The following is a 6,675-nucleotide window of genomic DNA, read 5'->3' on the forward strand; positions in this document are numbered from 1 at the left end:
TACGACGCTCACGAACATTTCCTGCCGCATCTCATAATCCAGACCAAACTCACTCGGAAAGTGGATACATTTTTTCCTCTTGCTCTACGAGATCTCACCATATCCAATTATTTTCAGCCAAACAGGAAATCAGTTCCAGGTAACCTATTGCTAATGATTATTATTTGTTTTAATGATGCTTGTAACACGGTCTGTAAACCAACACATTCCAGGATGAAACCGCTCTGGTTTCCGCGGCCTGGTTTTGTTGTTCCCCCAGCTAGTTAGCTGTTAGCCAGTTAGCAACACATCTCCCGTCAAAACCCGTTTGTGTAGCTAGCTAGCTAACATGCTAACTTTATTTCAGGTTCACGGTTGAAGTGTGGCTTTTATTTCGTAGTTAGCCAGCTGTCGACTCATTGTGAGTAAAATGACTGTTGTGAGGAATTAGCTAACCGGCTGCTCCTTGTTTAGCCACAGATAGATAGGTTGTTTACAAAATATTTGGTTTAGCTATCTAGGTAGCTAGCCAAATTAGCTGGACTAACCGTTGCTAAACTAACCAGCCACAGGTTTATGCAAACAGCTAACGCCTCGATCATACCGACAGTATTATTGCGTTTTGGTACTCCCGAGTGGCGCAGCGATCTAAGGCACTGCATCTCAGTGCTAAAGGCGTCACTACTGACCCTGGTTCGATTCCAGGCTGTATCACAACCGGCCGTGGTCGGGAGTCCCATAGGGTGTCGCACAATTGGCCAGGGTAGGCCTTCATTGTAAATATAATAATTTGTTCTTAACTGGCTTGCCTCGTTAAAGGTAAAAATAAAAGTAATGTCTTATCCAACTGGTCCGGCGTTTGCCTTGCAGCATTGGTTTGCAGAGGCAGTGCGTTCTGTTTGGTGATTTATGTTGAATTTAATGAACATATGCGTCAAACTGTATGACGTCATAGACGTCTTGACGGAAATGGTAGCAGACTGTGAATGCTGCACACACATCCAGATATGATGCTGTGTACCTTTTTGTGCAATATTATAATTCTGTTGGTGTGATCAAGGCATAACCCTTTTTCCATAATATTTTCAAGCAAATTAAGAAGGAATGTCGACCTAAGAAGCAACATTCGGTTTTCCGTCATTATGACACAGCTGTGACGCAGGCAAGAATAACTAAGTACTTCCAGGTCAAGGATATTTTGGAATCCTCCAGAATAAGAGTCCCGTTGTTTTGGATAAACTGACAAGATGCATGTCTCTCCGCTCTAGTAATGGGAGTGGTTGTCTACAAAGCGGCACGGTGGGCTGTCTAGCTCCTCCCCCCTATCCTTTCTTTGAATTGGTGGATACATCTCATTATTGTAATCCTTATAAAAAAAGATTTGATGAGGGTTGTGGACACCAACCGCCTGTATTCAATGGAGAGATTGTATGCTACTAACATTTACTCCCATCTTTGGACAACTCCAGTATAGTGTCCTACTTATATCAGTACACTCGTAACGACTTAAACATTACGAAACTTCTATTAGATCAAATAAACCTTGTATCGCAAATAATATTTTTTGTTGTTGACTGAATTCGACGCACTCTCATTGACTTCATACAAAAACCTGTTACATAGCCATACAACTGGGAGGGGAAAACACCACCTGCTGGACGGATACAGATTTGCACCCTAGCTGGGCCTCTCTCTTCCACTTCCTCTCTGTGTGAATACTTTGTAAATTAATAATTAGTGCAGAATTATCCATGTATTTTATCCTTGTAATTATTCTTTGTTTGATAACAAGTATTTCTATAAGATATTGTGGGATGTATTTGTTTATTTCAATCCTAAATGGTCAACAATGTTGTTGGTGTGTGTACTCTTATCTTGTGTACGTTGTGCTGCAGTAAAAGGTCCATTCTACCCAGGAACACTTCTAGTCTCCAAGTCCACTGAGTTTACACCCCCAGGAACACTTCTAGTCTCCAAGTCCACTGAGTTTACAACCCCAGGAACACTTCTAGTCTCCAAGTCCACTGAGTTTACACCCCCAGGAACACTTCTAGTCTCCAAGTCCACTGAGTTTACACCCCCAGGAACACTTCTAGTCTCCAAGTCCACTGAGTTTACAACCCCAGGAACACTTCTAGTCTCCAAGTCCACTGAGTTTACAACCCCAGGAACACTTCTAGTCTCCAAGTCCACTGAGTTTACACCCCAGGAACACTTCTAGTCTCCAAGTCCACTGAGTTTACACCCCCGGGAGCGTCGCTGCTCATTTTGCAGCCCTTTAAAGAGTGGCCAATCAGCTTTAATCCACTTGTTTATCATAATGGACATAAATACTGCACCGTACATAATCGATTGTGTCTAAAAAAACAGGGTCCAGCCTCTACTCACTAGAGTCCATAGCATACAAAACAGAATGTACGTGTCCAATATGAAAAATCTACTTGGATTGGCTACTCTTTAAGGGCTGCAAAATGGACAGCGACACTCTCTGGGTGTGAACTCAGTGACGTCCTTGAAGTTGGCAACGATAAGAAGTAGCCGGGAGTACAGATACAGACCTATTCTGAAATTCATGAGCTAATCAAAGGTTTACAGACCTATCCTTCAAATTACACAGACCTACTATATCAAAGGTATACACAGACCTACTCCTTCAAAGGTTTACACAGACCTACTCCTTCAAAGGTATACACAGACCTACTCCTTCAAAGGTTTACACAGACCTACTCCTTCAAAGGTTTACACAGACCTACTCCTTCAAAGGTTTACACAGACCTACTCCTTCAAAGGTTTACACAGACCTACTCCTTCAAAGGTATACACAGACCTACTCCTTCAAAGGTTTACACAGACCTACTCCTTCAAAGGTTTACACAGACCTACTCCTTCAAAGGTTTACACAGACCTACTCCTTCAAAGGTTTACACAGACCTACTCCTTCAAAGGTTTACACACACCTACTCCTTCAAAGGTTTACACAGACCTACTCCTTCAAAGGTTTACACACACCTACTCCTTCAAAGGTTTACACAGACCTACTCCTTCAAAGGTATACACACACCTACTCCTTCAAAGGTTTACACAGACCTACTCCTTCAAAGGTTTACACAGACCTACTCCTTCAAAGGTTTACACACACCTACTCCTTCAAAGGTTTACACACACCTACTCCTTCAAAGGTTTACACAGACCTACTCCTTCAAAGGTATACACACACCTACTCCTTCAAAGGTATACACAGACCTACTCCTTCAAAGGTTTACACAGACCTACTCCTTCAAAGGTTTTTCTTTATTTTTTACTATTTTTAGTAGTGAAGACATCAAAACTATAAAATGGCACATGAAATCATGTAGTAACTGAAAAAGTGTTAAACGAATGCTTTTCCAACAGTCTTCGAGGAGTTCCCACATATGCTGAGCACTTCTTGGCTGCTTTTCCTTCACTCTGCAGTCCAGCTCATCCCAAACCATCTCAGTTGGGTTGAGGTTGGGTGATTGTGGATGCCAGGTCATCTGATGCAGCATTCCATCACTCTTCTTCTTGGTCAAATAGCTCTTACACAGCCTGGAGGTGTGTTGGGTCATTGTCCTGTTGAAAAACAAATGATAGTGGGACTAAGCCCAAACCAGATGGGATGGCATATCGCTGCATAATGCTGCATGCTGGTTAAATGTGTGTTGAATTCTAAATAAATCACAGACAGTGTCACTAGCAAAGCACCATCACACCTCCTCCTCCATGCGTCACAGTGGGAAACACACATGCGGAGATCATCACGTTCACCTACTCTGCGTGTCAAAGGCATGGTGGTTGGAACCAAGAATTTGGACTCATCAGAACAAAGGACAGATTTCCATCGGGCTAATGTCCATTGCTCATGTTTCTTGGCCCAAGCAAGTCCCTTCCTATTGGTGTCTTTTAGTAGTGGTTTCTTTGCAGCAATTCGACCATAAAGGCCTGATTTCACGCGGTCTCCTCTGAACAGTTGATGTTGAGATGTGTCTGTTACTTGAACTTGGTGAAGCATTTATTTGGGCTGCAATCTGAGGTGCAGTTAACTGTAATGAACTTGTCCTCTGCAACAGGGGAAACTCTGGGTCTTCCTTTCCTGTGGCGTTCCTCATGAGCCAGTTTCATCATTGCGCCTGATGGTTTTTGTGACTGCACTTGAAGAAACATTCAAAGGTCTTGAAATGTTCCGTATTGACTGACCTTCATGACTGTCGTTTCTCTTTGCTTATTTGAGCTGTTCTTGCCATAATGTTGACTTGGTCTTTTACCAAACAGGGCTATCGTCTGTATACCACCCCTACCTTGTCACAACACAACTGATTCGCTCAAACGCATTAAGAAGGAAATAAATTACACAAATTAACTTTTAACAAGGCACACCTGTTAATTGAAATGCATTCCATATGACCTCATGAAGCTGGTTGAGAGAATGCCAAGAGTGTGCAAAGCTGTCATCAAGGCAAAGGGTGGCTACTTTGAAGAATCTCAAATATAAAATATATTTTAAAATTGTTTGACACTTTCTTTGGTTACTACATGTTTCCATATGAGTTATTTCATAGTTTTGATGTTTTCACTATTATTCTACAATGTAGAAGAAAGAAAGAAAAGCCCTTGAATGGGTAGGTGTGTCCAAACTGTTGATTGGTACTGTATGTACAGTGTGAAAGTGACCCGCTTAGATACATTTTTGTTGTCTTTTCTGGAGCTATACCACGATCTAGGTTTGTGAAAATCACCCTGAACTCTTTCGGTCTCCTCTTTTAGATCCACCTCTAGCCTACCATGTCTGAACCAGGTTCTGGTTGTGGTGTTCCAGCCCAGAGAAGCTCACAGCGGGGTCCAGAGATGCTGTCAGTGAACCTGGGATACTGCAGTCAAACAGTGGAACTCAATGTGATTGTCAAAGAGGAGGAGGAGGAGCGAGAAATCAATGAGCGGGAGGAGGAAGGGAGAGAGGAGGACAGGGACTCTGTTGACTCAGGTAAATTCAGGCTAACATCCTCTTTGGTTCAGAGGTAAACAACCCAAAATAAGCATTGCTTTTCTGGTTCATTAAGAAACGTAAACATGTGTTTTTGGTTGTTGAATAAAATGTTAATTCAGAATATTTAGGCAAGTTAGCTGGCTAACTCATTGATTCTGCTTTGTAGTATAACCCTCAGTATGTGTAAGAGGTGAGGCGAGTGGCCCTCAAAAATGTCTTCCGACCAATGCGCAATGCATTGTAATTTGACAATGGCGGCATTATTTATGTGCAATGCAACAAGCCCCTTGCAAAAGTATTTCTTTCAATACACTGTTAATCCTAATTAATGTTGAATCCTGCATGAAGCTAAAATACTTTGTTTCTCTCTGTCTGTTTCTTACCCTATATCTGTTCATATTCTTACAGGAGAGATCCCCAACCCAGACTCGGTCAACGAGCCCAGTTCCACAGCATCAAGACTGCCTGGTTGTGGGAGTTACCCCTGTCCTCAATGTGGGAAGTGTTTCAGTCGAGCAGGAGACCTGAAGACTCATCAGAGATCGCACAGTGGAGAGAAGCCTACCTGTACTTTCAATGTGATTGTCAAAGAGGAGGACGGTGACTGTACTCTCAATGTGATTGTCAAAGAGGAGGAGGATGAGAAGGAAAAGAGAGGAGTTGAGGAAGAGAAGGAAACTAGTGGTATAGTTGACCCTGATACATCAAGACTTCGTGGTCGTTACCCCTGTCCTCAATGTGGAAAGAGTTTCAGTTCCTCAGGTAATCTAAAGAATCATCAAAGAGTTCACAATGGAGAGAAACCGTACCACTGCTCCCAATGTGGAAAAGGTTTCAGTCGAGCAGGAGACCTGAAGACTCATCAGAGATCGCACAGTCGAGAGAAGTCTGCCAGTACTTTCAATGTGATTGTCAAAGAGGAGGAGGATGAAAAGGAAATCGATGAGACGGTAAAGAGAGAAGTTAAGGAAGAGCAGGAACCTAGTAGTCTAGTTGACCCAGATACATCAAAATTATCTGGTCGTGGTCGATTCCCCTGTCATCAGTGTGGGAAGAGTTTCCGTTCCTCAGGTAAACTAAAGAATCATCAAAGAGTACACACTCGAGAGAAACCATTTCACTGTGCCACATGTGGGAAGAGTTTCCGTGAAAAATTCAACCTCACGAGACATGAGAAGGTACATAGTGGGGAGAAGCCATATCACTGCACCCAGTGTGGGAAAAGCTTCAATCGTTCTGGAAGTCTTAAGGAACATCAAAGAGTACATACAGGGGAGAAGCCTTACCACTGCTCTCTTTGTCAGAAGAGTTTTAGTCAGCCAGGAAACCTTAAGAAACATCAGAGAATACATACAGGGGAGAAGCCTTACCGTTGCTCTCTGTGTGGAAATAGTTTTTGTTTTGCTGGAAACCTAAAGAATCATCAGAGATCACACTGTGGAGAGAAGCCTTACCGCTGCTCTCAGTGTGGGGGGATTCCCTCAACTAAAAAGTCTTAAAAGTCATCAGAAAATACATATTGGAGAGACGTCTCCCTCTACTTTCAATGTGATTGTCAAAGAGGAGGATGGTGACTGTACTTTCAATGTGATTGTCAAAGAAGAGGAGGATGGGAAGAAAATTAGAGAAGTTGAAGAGGACAACAACAACAGTGGTGTAGTTGACCCAGATACATCAAGATTGCCTGATCGGGT

General features: G+C 42.6%; 1 protein-coding gene across 1 annotated transcript in view; it reads left to right on the top strand.

The window, feature by feature from the left end:
• The first annotated feature begins 116 nt into the window (after positions 1 to 116).
• LOC127919810 (zinc finger protein 345-like) overlaps positions 117 to 6,675 on the top strand; it is a 33,543-nt gene continuing 26,984 nt past the window's right edge. Inside the window, exon 1 of the mRNA XM_052503649.1 lies at positions 117 to 139. The gene's annotated coding sequence lies outside the window, so the exon portion shown is untranslated. The remainder of the gene's footprint in view (positions 140 to 6,675) is intronic.

Source organism: Oncorhynchus keta, unplaced genomic scaffold (assembly GCF_023373465.1).
Source record: "Oncorhynchus keta strain PuntledgeMale-10-30-2019 unplaced genomic scaffold, Oket_V2 Un_contig_17556_pilon_pilon, whole genome shotgun sequence".
Taxonomy (NCBI): Eukaryota; Metazoa; Chordata; class Actinopteri; order Salmoniformes; family Salmonidae; genus Oncorhynchus; species Oncorhynchus keta.